A 12,536-nucleotide genomic window follows, 5' to 3' on the forward strand; every position below is an offset into this window, starting at 1 on the left:
TGCTGGTGGGGCTGCCCTCTCCTGGTCCCTAGGGGACCGGCCCTGCCTTGGGGCTGGGACCCGATTCTCCTGCTGCGAGGCTGGCTGTCCTGGTGAGCAAGACAGGCTGGCAACGAGGCCCGAGGTGAGGCTGAGGCCTCTCACGCATTCCTTCATCAGAGTCACCGAGTCCCCTTGGCCTGCCCCAGGGCCTGCGCCGGGCACTGGGGACAGAGATGTGGACCAGCCCACCTGTGTACCTGCCTCCAGGGGGGAGGTGGGGTAACTAAGATGTGCATGTGTACATCCAAGAAAATGTCACCTCCTCTGAGAAGCCCTCCCTGACCTCCTTTCCTCCTCCCCAACTGAGGTGGCCTTTCCCTTGGTGAAGAAGGAATCTGACTGCCTGGGTTCAAGCTCTGGCTCTACCTCTTGCTGGCTGTGGGCCCTGGGTCAGTCATTCCACCTCTGAGCCTCTGTTTCCTCATCTGTAAAAGGGGGTAGCAATATTACTTACCTCATAGAGTTATCGCAAGCATTAAGCAAAATCCAGGTACATCTCCTAGCATAGGGACCATTACATAGCATGCTCTCAATGGCATTAATACTAGCGACTATTATTGTTGTTGTTGTTGTTATTAAAATCACTATCGCCCTGTTATAGGACTTCCTATCCTTGATTATACATGTATGTGTCTTGGCCACTAGCCCATAAGCTTCCAGAGAGCAGGAACCACGAAGCATTCATTTCTGCATCTCCAGCAAATTTCCTGGCAAACAACAATATTAATAGTAATAACAATGGGATTGACCTATATACACTACTATGTACAAAACAGATAACTAATGAGAACCTACTGTATAGCCCAGAGGACTCTACTGAATGCTCTGTGGTGACCTAAATGGGAAGGAAATCCAAAAAAGACGGGATATATGTATACGTGTAACTGGTTCACTTTGCTCTACAGCAGAAACTAACAGCATTGTAAAGCAACTATACTCCAAAAAAAATTAATTAAAAAATGTTAAAAGGATAATAAAAAATAAACAAAATGATTCTGTACAATGCTGAAAAAGAAATAGCAACAGTAACAATAACCATCACACCATCAGTTACCATTTCTTGAGCATCTACTCCCTGCTGGACACTGGTCCAGGCACTCCAGGTGGACTCTCATTCATCTCAGCGACCCTCCCAGGAAGGGGGCCTCACCCCCATTTCTCGGCCCTGCCCCAGGTCACAGAGCTGGTACTTATGACCCCTATGCCATCCGCAAACCACAGTAGGTCTGGGGCGAGGTGGGGGGCCTCTGTGAGGAGGCCTGGGTCCTGATCAGCCCCCATGCACCCCCGAGGGCTGACTGGACCCTGCCCCTGAGGACATCACCCTGTCTGGGTGTCAGGGTGCTTGCTGGCCCAGAGGGCACAGGGGTGGAGCAGGGGTCTGTCCTCCCTCCTTCACAATTTCCGGCTCCGGGCCCTCCACCCCGAATGACATTTGGGGCCTGTGGACGTTCCCTCTACACCCGATCCTGGGCACTGCCACTCCCAAGCGGGATGCAGTGAGGCCCCTCCCATGCCCAGCTGCAAATGTCCTGATGGGGTGGGGCTATGGCCCTGAGCCGGCAAGGGGCTGGCCCGGAGTCACATGGCAAAACCCAAGTTGCCTCTGATTCTGCCTGAGGGGGGGCATCGGAGGGGCTTCCAGAGCCCCTGGAGGAGATGCTGGGATGAGGTTCGGCCCGCCTGGACCTCTCTCTGCTCCCGCCCGTTGCAGAGCTTTGCTTCATGTCAGCCTCGAGGCACAGACCTGGACAGTGGGTGGGTCTTCACCCTCTTGGGGTCACAGACACTTTAAGAGTTTAAAGAAAGCCCCTGAGACTTCCCCGGCGGTCCAGTGGTTAGGACTCCACACTTCCATTGCAGCGGGCACAGGTTCGATCCCTGGCCAGGGAACTAAGGTCCCACATGCCACTCGGTGCAGCCAAAAGGTAATAAATAAAAACAGGGAAAACGAGCCAACAAGCCCCGGGCCTTCCACACAGACTCACCGCGGGGCCACAGCATCAGGGACCCCGAGGCCTGTCCCCAGTCAGCTCAGAACCCGTCTGCGGCGAGTCCTCAGGGCCTCACCCCAAAAACACACTCACGTGCGTGGGAACAAAACTACCTGTGCCTCCTCTGCGTACGTGTAAAGAAGGATGGTGAAGGCCTCCTGGTTTCTGGACATCTCTCCGCATAGCAGGTGTGTGGATGGAGCGCTCTTTTGAAGAGGGAAATGTCCAGAAGGGTTGAATTGAGGGTGTTCCCCTTTCCCACCTGAACGTCCTGCACTAGTTCCTGAGAGGAACAAGCAGGGGTTCACTTGTCAGGGGATTGGGGTGCGGTGATGGGGTCGTGTCTCTCCTCTAACACAAATCTTAGATACCTAATAAGATGCAGAGTGTTCAGACACCCCCATTTCCCCACCAAATTCCACATTTGGGGAGACTTGGGTCTCTGCACTTTGTGCTGAGTTGGCCACTGAGCCCCCAGGTGCCGTGTGCTGAGCACACACCCATTTTACAGAGGCAGAAACTGAGGCTCAGCATGGGTGTGTGACCTGCCCAGGTCACAGTAATCAGCAGTCCAACTGGGCTCTGCCTGGCCCCCTGGCTTGGTGAGGGGAGTGGAGGAGGGCTGGGGAAAAGACCCCTGAGAGAGAACAAAGAGTGGCTGCAGCTCAGCCCGGAAAGCACAGGTAGGGGGTGAAGATGCAGCGAGACCAGCCCACAGCCCGGGGCGATGTTTGAAGCGCTCCGACTTCCCTCCACCGTGCACAGGCTGGACCTCGGCAGCCTTCCTGCATCCTGAGGCCAGCCCTACCTGGTCTGGACCTTCGGGTCTCCCTCATCTCCCCTCACTCATCTCGGAAGCCCCTCTGCCAGGATAAGGCCTCAGAGGTTACTTGGAGGGAGGTCCACAAGCATGACAGGATCCAGTGGAGCCAGGGTCACGGCCACACCCGCTCCAATGTGTGGAAAGAGTCAGAGCTGTCGCAACCTTAGGTTTGCACTTGATTGCCAAAGAGGGGCTGATTCCGTGGCTCAGGCATTGGCTTCTAAATGCTAAAGAGGACGGTAAGTGATGGGGGAGGGACGGGAGGCTGGCCGGTGCCTTCACGTGCCCCTCCCCTCACTGCTCCAAACCTACACCTCTCCGCAAGGTGACAGTCACGCCCTCCCCAAAGCCCCCGACACATGAAACAGCAATCGGTTCCTCCTCCTTGGGAAAAAGATGGGGACGCTGCCAGCTGACTCACTGTGCCCCATCCTGCAGGCGCCTCTCAGAAGGACAGCTGTCACACTGTTGCTGTCGGTTAAACATGTAACACGTACAGATTTTCGGTGAGAAGTCCTTGTCTCAAAACCGTGCCAGCCTGTGCTTGGCTGGATCTTCTAAGGACGAGTGGCCTCACTGTGCACAGTCAGTAGTGCCCAGTGTGGGCCATCCCCCAGTGGCCGTTTCGTGCCACACCACCCCTGCCCCCACCAGAAGAGCTGGGGGTGCCCCAGAGGGCCAGATGTGCTTTAAAAAGTAGAGCACAGGACTTCCCTGGTGGCTCAGTGGTTAAGAACCTGCCTGCCAATGCAGGGGACACGGGTTCGAGCCCTGGTCTGGGAAGATCCCACATGCCGCGGAGCAACTAAGCCCGTGCACCACAACTACTGAGCCTGCGCTCTAGAGTCCGCGAGCCACAACTACTGAGTCCACGTGCCACAATTACTGAAGCCTGTGCGCCTAGAGTCCATGCTCCACAACAAGAGAAGCCACTGCAGTGAGAAGCCCGCGCACCGCAACGAAGAGTAGCCCCCGCTCGCCGCAACTAGAGAAAGCCCGCGCGCAGCAACAAAGACCCAGCACAGCCACAAATAAATAAATAAATAAATTTATATCTATAAAAGCAGAGTGCTAGGCAACGCTGTGCGGAGAGCACTGAGGTGTGGGGAGAACCGGGGGCAGGTCAGTCATCCTTTGAAGGGCCCCCGGGCTCTGAGCCTCTGAAACACGGCCTCTGTTAAAAGAAGGAGAATTAGGTAATTAGGTCTCTGGAACGCACCCCTGATTTTGACAAACCCTCACCCACCTGCCTCAGTCCTGCCACTTAGCAGGTGACCTGGGTTCCTCCCTCAGAAACCAAGCTCTGAGTCAGGGTCTCCCTCCACTTCGCTCTCTTTGACAGCTAGAAAACTGCAGCCAATCCTTGCCCCTCTCCCGGCAGGTCCTTCATCCCTGCTGAGCCCCTTCCCACCCTGGCGCCCTCCCCATGGTCCTTAGCAATGCACCCCCGCCCCATCCGCAGCCTCCGCTCTGCTGTTGTGCCCTGGAGATGCTGCATCCCACCCAGAGGCAGCCTCCTTGTTCCTCCGTCTGCTTCCAGGCTGTCTCTCCTCCCTCCGTCCAACCTCCTATTGCTTTGGCTCCCAGGCCTACTTCCCCATCCTGACCTGTCCCTGTCACTGTCAACACCCGCTGCTGGCCTCATGTCCTGGCTCGCTGCTTCCTCTCCACCCCGCTCCGGTCTCCATTCCCGGACACTGTACATCCACATTCCACTGTCGCAGTCCCCGTGGGCTCCTCCGATGCCCTTGCCCTCCACCCCATGCCCGTGCCACACCCTCACCGCATCACCACCACAAACTGCTCCACGCCAGGACCCCATTCCAATCCTCTCATCCCAGGACCCTCACCCTTTCCTCTGCAAGCTGCTCCCTAGCTCCAGCGATGCTCCAGCCCCATGGACCGCCCAGACACTCACCTTACAGCTTTGCCACGAACCCACAGCTCCTTTCAGTCCTGCACTGCCCTGCTTCCTCAGCTTACATTCTTCTGGTCCGCTCGTTCAAAGACAAACTGAAGCATATTAAAACTGTTCAGTTTGGGGGACTTCCCTGGCAGTCCAGTGGTTAAGACTCCACACTTCCCACGCAGGGGGCACGGGTTCAATCCCTGGTCAGGGAACTAAGACCCCGCATGCCATGCGGCACGTCCAAAAATAAAGCAATAAAAATAAAAATGTTGAGTTTTTTGAGCAAAAACCAATTCCACTGGAGGAGTGCCAAAGGGGGAGTGGCTAGGAGCACCCCACCCACAGGAACTGGGGCGGGACCTCGTAGAGAAGACTTGGGATGCAAAGCCAAGCCAACGAGGACAGTGCTCAGTGGGCTGTACCCTGAGCCGTGGCCTTCCATGGGAAGCCCCGTGGGCTGCGTGTGATTGGCTGTCCTCAGGCTTCCATCTCTTCCCCTCGAGGCATTTATAGGCTTAGGTCTGGGTTTAGATTTGGCTGCTAATCTAATCTAGGCGAACCTGCGGGCTCCCATTCAATGAAGGAGCGCGGTCTCAGTCGCTCAGCATCTCCAGACAGCTCTGCACCTTCTCCATTTCTCTTCACCTCTAGGCACCGTCCTTATAACCCGCACCCTCCTCCCCACTCTCATCAGTGACCTGGTTCTTTCCAGAAAGCAGGCAATCCCTTCCCTGCTGACAACACTCACGCCCGTCCCCACGGCGCCTGTCCCCATCACAGTGGCTGATGGCTCCCCAGCGCGTCCAGAGGCAGTTGCTCCCTCGGCACCCTCCTCCTCCCACCGGGTCCTCTTCTCTAAGCACTGGCTCCATCGACCTCCGCTTCATCTTCCATACCATCCGCGCCTCTCTCCTCGACCCACACCTGCTGCACGCAAACACACGTTAAAACCAGCCTCTTCTAAAAGGCCCTCCCTCGACTGACCCCCACCTCTCCCTCCACCTTCTTCAGAGAGCTGACGCCCCTGGCAGACCCCATGCTTTCCCCCACCCAAACCCCCTGAGATTTTTGTCCCTCCCCGACACCCCGAGTCCCACGGCCACCTTCGAGATGGTCTTGTCTGCGTTGCCAAAGCCTGTGGGCAGTTACCTGCTCTCACTGTTCGTTTCAAGGTGTCTAGGACACCTGCTCTCTCCTTCCTCCCAGACCTCCATGAGGGACCACTGCAGGCTCTGTCTTCCCTGTTTCTCCGTTTACCCATCCTGGACGTTCTCCTCTAGTCTCGTGACTTTAAATGTCACCTCTACCCCAGCAACCCTCAAATCGTGTGCTCTGGCTTCTGCCCTGGCCTCCGGACCCGCACATCCAACTGTCGACTTGACATCTCACCTGCTGGTCCAGCAGCCTCTCCAGCTCAACGTGGCCAAGGCAGGATCCCCAGCTGTCTCTCCAAATCCTTCCCTGTCCCCTCTTTCCCTTCACACTCATCTCCAATCCACCAGTAAGTCCACTTTTCTCTACCTCCAGGGTACTCCTCAACTGCATCCGCTTCTCTCCGTTGCCATCTCTACCCCACTAGTCCGAGCTGCCCCCCTCTCCTGGGTGCCTGCATGGCCCCTAAGCGACCTGCCCACCCCCAGTTCCTCCTCCCCTCAGAGCCCCTTCTCCGCAAGCCGCCCCCAACCTGCTTCTCCTGGAGCCAATGGCCCCTTCTTAGAAGATTGTTTTTAAACATGTGAAATAAAATTCATAGACTCACAAAGGACACCACTTATTTTCAGCTACAATTATAAAAGTACATTTTAATTGTGATAGCATAATCGATGTGCTCCTTTGTTCATACATTAAATAAGATCTAGGGAATTCCCTGGCAGTCCAGTAGTTAGGACTCCGTACTTCCATTGTATGGGACACAGGTTCAGTCGCTGGTAGGGGAACTAAGATCCGGCAAGCGGTGTGGTGTGGCCAAAAATAAATAAATAAATAATAAATTAATTAATAAATACTTACTTTAAAAAAAAGATCTAGCGGGGGTCTTTTCAGACACCATACTTTCAAAGTAATAAGCGTAAATATTATCTTGAAATTCACAACCATCATATGATGTAGAAAGATCTGTGATTTCTATTGGGAACAAAGTCACAGGTCCTCGTAAGAGCATTACTGTCGTTTGTTTCCCATATCTGTGTCTGAAGGAAATCCCACATTTCAGGTGGAGGTTCTGCAAATGAAGATGTATTAATACCTCTTTCCCACCCAAGTTTACAAGCCTAATGAATCCTATCCACTGAGGTTTGGACTCCAGGCAGATCTTCCCAATTTGTAAATAAGACTGTGTCCCTCCCCTGCCTGAGCCCTTGAGGGCTTCCTACTGCCACAAGAATCAGATCTAGACTCCATACTGGGCCCTCCCAGGCCCCTGGTCGCCCAACACAGCCCCACTGCCAGCAACTCCCTCCCCTGTCCCCTTCTCCATCTTCCAGCCTCGAGGAGCTTTGCCCAGACTTGAGATTTATTAATCCAGCTCAGCTGTGTCTCCTTCTGGCTCCCCCCTCCCCCTCATTTTTCATAAGGCTCATCCCTCGTACCCCGCATGTTTTTGGGGCACTGGCATTCCGAGAAGTTTTCTCTGGTCACCCCAGTAACTGACTTCCCCTGACACTGTGTAGTTTATTTATTGTGATCACTGCTTCTTTTCTTTTTAAAAAAATTTATTTTATTGACATAGTTGATTTACAATGTTGTGTTAATTTCTGCTGTAAAGCCAAGTGATTTAGTTATACATATGTATATATTCTTTTTCATATTCTTTTCCATTATGGTTTATCACAGGATATTGAATATAGTTCCCTGTGCTCTACAGTAGGACCTTGTTGCTTACCTGTTTTATATATAGTAGTTTGTATCTGCTAATCCCAAACTCTGAGTTGATCATCCCCCCGCCCCCTTTCCCCTCTGGTAACCATGAGTTTGTTTTCCATGTCTGTGAGTCTGTTTGTATTTCGTAGATAAGTTCATTTGTGTCATATTTTAGATTCCACATATAAGTGATAGCATATGACATTTGTCTTTCTCTGATTTACTTCACTTATAGTATGACCATCTCTAGGTCCATCCATGTTGCTGCCAATGGCATTATTTCATTCTTTTTTATGGCTCAGTAATATTCCATTGCATATAACAACCACATCCTCTTTATCCATTCATCTGAATTTAGGTTGTTTCCACGTCTTGCGTATGCACAGTTTCTGTCTGCTTCCATATAGAAATGGACAATAGCCAGGTCATATATAAAAAGAGAAATCTGACCCACAACCTGCAACAACCAGCCCAGGACACCAATCTATCATGTTCGGTAGCCAGCCCGGGACACCTGCTGGGTAAGTTAGACTTGTAGGAAGTCAGACCACTATCTCCAGGAACCAGCCCAGAAAGTCAAACAATAACCCCATAACCATCGACCTCAAAGGACCAGGATCTGATTAATCATGGACAGCTTCCCTCATTTTTGTCCCTGCTTCCAACTTAGTACTGAAGAAAGCCAAATACACTCAAAAATGGTTAAAATGGTAAATTTTATGTTCTGTATATTTTATCATGACTGAAAAAAAAAGTGACTTAGAGCCAGAGCTGGGAAGCTGGGTGAGGGGCGGGGCTGAGGGGTGAAGTGAGGGGCACACGGGGCTGGTAGCGTGGCTAGGAAATGGCAGGCCAGGTGTATGGGGGTGGAAGGGCCACGGAGGGCAGGATGGTGGCAGGGTCAAGGCATCCGGCCTCCCACAGGCTCATCCTCAGGCACTGGGGGTTGGTAACCGGGTGAAGGAGGCCTTTCGCCATCCTGCCCTGCACTGTAGGAAGGGGTGACTGGAGCCAGCACAGCCAGGGCAGAGGTGGGGGCGTGGGGAGGCTCTCTGGATGTCCAGTCCCATGGAGGAAACAAACCCCAGAGTTCCCGGCACCTCCCACTCCCTTCCTTCTTCACAGCCGTTATGTTCTAGAAATTCACCAGTTCATCAGTGAATTCCAAATCGCTGCTCCTAGGGGAAATACAAGGTGGGGTTCCTGTGAGCTTCCGGTCACAACATTTTCATCAAGCGATCAACGTACAACCTTGTGTGATGGGTGTTTCTGTTTAAAGAAACCTTGTGTGATATACACTGATAATTCATTAACACTGAACTCACGGCCACCAGCACTATTACTCGTGCCGGAACGAAGCTCACCTGACACACGCATTTTCTCCGTAAGGCTGTCACAACCTCTTGAGCTTGGCAACACCAGATGGTTCTTAGCCCTAGGCTTGGGGCCCTTTTTTTTTTTTTTTTTGACTGCGTTGGGTCTTCGTTGCTGCACGCGGGCTCTCTCTAGCTGCGGTGAGCGGGGGCCACTCTTCATGGCGGTGCGCAGGCTTCTCACAGCAGTGGCCTCTCCTGCCGCTCAGCACAGGCCCTAGGTACACGGGCCTCAGCAGTTGTGGCACGTGGGCTCAGTCGTTGTTGCACACTGGCTCAGCTGCTCCGCGGCACGTGGGATCTTCCTGGACCAGGGCTCGAACCCACGTCCTCTGCATTGGCAGGCGGATTCCCAACCACTGCACCACCAGGGAAGCCCCCTTTATTTTCGGGGGGGCCCATTTTAAACAGCAAAGTCACCACGAAAAAGCACCAAAATGTGAAACAAACAAATAAACCAGCCACGAGAAGGACCCTTGTTTACAGCAGGGACCGAAACAAGTGGCCTCGTTTGACAACGGCTGGGAATGTGCGTATTGGGCAACTCCGATTTTTTGGCTGCTCTGCAGACGTCCATGAATGGCCGAAAACGAGCTGTGAGTATTAACCTGGAGTTACAAATATGCTTCAGCGAGTAGGCGAGTTTGCAAATAGACAACCCATAAACAATGAGACGCTCTGAGCATTTGTTTATATTCCGAGCTGGTCTCTCATGCTCGGCACCTTCTCATTGGTCTCCTGGCCAGGGGTCTGGCCATTTCTTATTCAATAAGATGAATAATCCTAGGACCATCCTCTTGAAGACTTACAGGCCAGGCAGACCCACCCCTGATATTTCCAAGTGTTGTGGGGTTGACCCGTGGTCCCAGTTTGTCTGGGACCAAAAGTTTTCCCAGGATGTAGGACTTTCAATGCCCAAACCAGAAGAGTCCCTGGCAAACTGAGCCGACTTGGACACTATCTGTATGTGAAAATGATCTAAAAGTTTGAAATCTCAATTATTTAATATGGCTGAAAGTTGAAACCTTATTAAATATTTTTATCAAGATAAAATCAGTTGCAATTCTCCTGTCCCATACCCACCTAGCTGCCAAAGTAAAAATGTATCAAGTTTCATGCGTTACGGCCAGGCCTGTGAATATACCAGCTTAATAGCAACATGAACTGCTTAATACTGCAAAGTATTCCTCAGTCTTCGGGTACAGCTATGGCCAAAACATCCCTTGTTATATCACAAGTACCATGAATTAGAACATGAAGGGCAGCAAGAAAATGGACACTTGCTATTTCTGGGTAACGCCACCCTGTGTCCTGCGACCTAATTGCCTCCAGGCTATCAGATGGAAATTTGATCCTTCATTCCTAAATGCTTGGGCTGCCAGTAAAGTTCTGAGTCCTGTGAGCTGTTCTAGCAAATCATAAGGGGGGAGTCGTGGGGTCCCCCGACGTTGGCATCGACTCAGACAGAAGTGTGGGTACCCCGGGGACCCGATTTGCCCCTGGCGTCTGAAGCGGGGCCAGTCTTGCGGGACCAAGGCCTTCACCCGTGGGGTCTGTGCTAACTCTGGGTAGCAAGTGTCAGAACTGAACAGAACGTTGGACACCCAGCTGGTGTTTCTGAGAGTCGTAGAAGTGGTGTTGGAAAAGTTATTGACATAATGGGTGTCAGAAGCATGGTGGGTAAAAACAGCTTACCCTGGGCTTCCCTGGTGGTGTAGTGGTTGAGAGTCCGCCTGCCATTGCGGGGGACACGGGTTCGTGCCCCGGTTCGGGAAGATCCCACATGCCGCGGAGCGGCTGGGCCCGTGAGCCATGGCCGCCGAGCCTGCGCGTCCGGAGCCTGTGCTCCGCAATGGGAGAGGCCCCAACAGTGAGAGGCCCGCGTACCGCAAAAAAAAAAACAAAAAAAACAAAAAAAAAACAGCTTACCCTGGGGACTTCCCTGGCGGTCCAGTGGTTAAGACTCCGCGCTCCCACTGCAGGAGGTGCCGGTTTGATCCCTGGTCGGGGAACTAATATCCTGCATGCCGTACAGCATGGCCTCCGCAAAAAAACAGCTTACCCTCACACGGTTACTTTCTCCCAATGGACCAGATAAGGAAGCTAAGCTACGAGGTAAATGATGCCTGCAAGGCCTAACTCACTCTGCTAGTGAGTGGAGAAGCCAGCATTTGTGTTCAGCCGTCTAATGTCAAAGCTCACAGACCCAGCCACAGCCTGCCCCGAGGGAGCACTGGGACATGGAACCCCTGCCCAGTCCTTTCTTCTCTTTGTTTGGGCAAAGGGCGAGTCCACTTGCTGTCAACATGCAGCCACGAAGAGGAGGTCACTCCTCAGCCCTGATCCTTTCTCACCTACATCTGGGTCACGCCAGGGAAGACAGATTTCCCAGGCGGCCTGCCATGAATGTGTGTCTGTGGATAGGAAGAGAATACAAATGCCAGTGGCTGGCGGCAGGATGACTCATCCGGGGCCTGCGAGCACAGCCTCTAATTCCCGCCCCGAGCCTGGCCTTCCTGTCATTAGTCCTAAGGGTAGTCATGCAACGCAGGAGGGCTGGCAGGTGCAGGATGAAGGGGTCCCAGGTAAGGGGAGGAGGTGCGAGATTGTGGCCCCAGCTGACCCTGACAACAGGCTCAGTTTTCCCACCCAGAAATCTCATTTCTGTCCCAGCCCTGAGTGTAGGGTGGGTGTGGAGGGCAGTCAGCCGAGACAGCCCTGTGGGTGCTGCCCCCCCGCTGCCCAGCAAAGCCAGCATGGTCAGGGACAGACAGAGGGACCAGCCCTTTCCTTGCTCTGGGCCTCAATCTATGAAGTGTCTGTGTGATGTCGCTGTTGGCTCAGGTGGTCACTAGGGCCTGCAGCATCCACGCCCTGGGATTCCGGTCCATAGATGGGAGACAGAATGACCTACCCTGGGGGTGTGCAGTCCCTGAGGCAGCCCAGCCTCAGCCTCTGCCCTGATCCTCGGCCCCCTGACACCTCCAGGCACAGGTTCAGCCCAAGCAGGGGATGCCTCAGACTTGGGAAGCTGTGTGGGTGGGAGGGTCATGCATAACCCCTGTGTCCAGGGGCCTCACAGGTGACATTTTGAATCCTGGCAGCATCTCCACCCGTCGTTTTACAGAGGACACGGTGGGGGGGGGCCTGATCCCAAAGTCCACACTCTGCGCTCCATGTGGGCCTTGGTGGAGAGGGGAGGGGGCTTCTCTGTCCACAAAACAGGGGGTAGGATGGCCCAGTAGCCTGGGTTGCTGGCTGTACAACTCTGGGCAAAGGCCTAAGCTCCCTGTGTGGGCTGCTCTGGAAATGCTCTGTGCAGTGTGGACACAGTGGTCAAGCGGACCCTAGACACTTCCTAAGGGCACCAGGAATCACCCAGGCCTGAGCCTCCTGAACTCCCATGGTCCTGCACTGCCCACCCCACCTCCCAGCACCAAGCACCTGTTATTCACAGATTTTTCTTAGAAGTGAAACTTTGAAAGGTAAGCTTCGTGTCATTATCATTAAATGAAAAATCTCTACCGCTTGCCGTG

This window comes from Aethalodelphis obliquidens, unplaced genomic scaffold (genome assembly GCF_003676395.1).
Source record: "Aethalodelphis obliquidens isolate GAN/ISIS:26980383/991018 unplaced genomic scaffold, ASM367639v1 scaffold8, whole genome shotgun sequence".
Lineage (NCBI taxonomy): Eukaryota > Metazoa > Chordata > Mammalia > Artiodactyla > Delphinidae > Aethalodelphis > Aethalodelphis obliquidens.